Below are 323 nucleotides of genomic sequence, written 5' to 3'. Positions count from 1 at the left end.
CTAGAGCAATGGCTCTCCAATCTGAATGTGCAGCAGAAACAGTTTGGCCTCTGGGGAACAAATGCACATTCCAGGAATTTGCATACAGATAGTCCTACAACCACACGTCGAGAAACTGTTCAGCATTTCCCATGGCACTTATATTCCTGTTCAAATGTTTTACAAGAGTCTCTAAGCCACTACAGATGTTGAGCCCTGCTGCTATGGGCTCAATGGTGGCCCCCAAATTCAGATATTGAAGCCCTAATCCCCAGTGTGACAGTATCTGGAGATGAGCCTTTGGGAAGAAATTAGGGCTAGATGGGGTAAATGGGGGTACGGCC

The sequence above is a fragment of the Neophocaena asiaeorientalis genome, unplaced genomic scaffold (assembly GCF_003031525.2).
Source record: "Neophocaena asiaeorientalis asiaeorientalis breed wild unplaced genomic scaffold, Neophocaena_asiaeorientalis_V1.1 scaffold369, whole genome shotgun sequence".
Taxonomy (NCBI): Eukaryota; Metazoa; Chordata; class Mammalia; order Artiodactyla; family Phocoenidae; genus Neophocaena; species Neophocaena asiaeorientalis.
Note: the sequence above shows the minus strand (reverse complement) of the source record.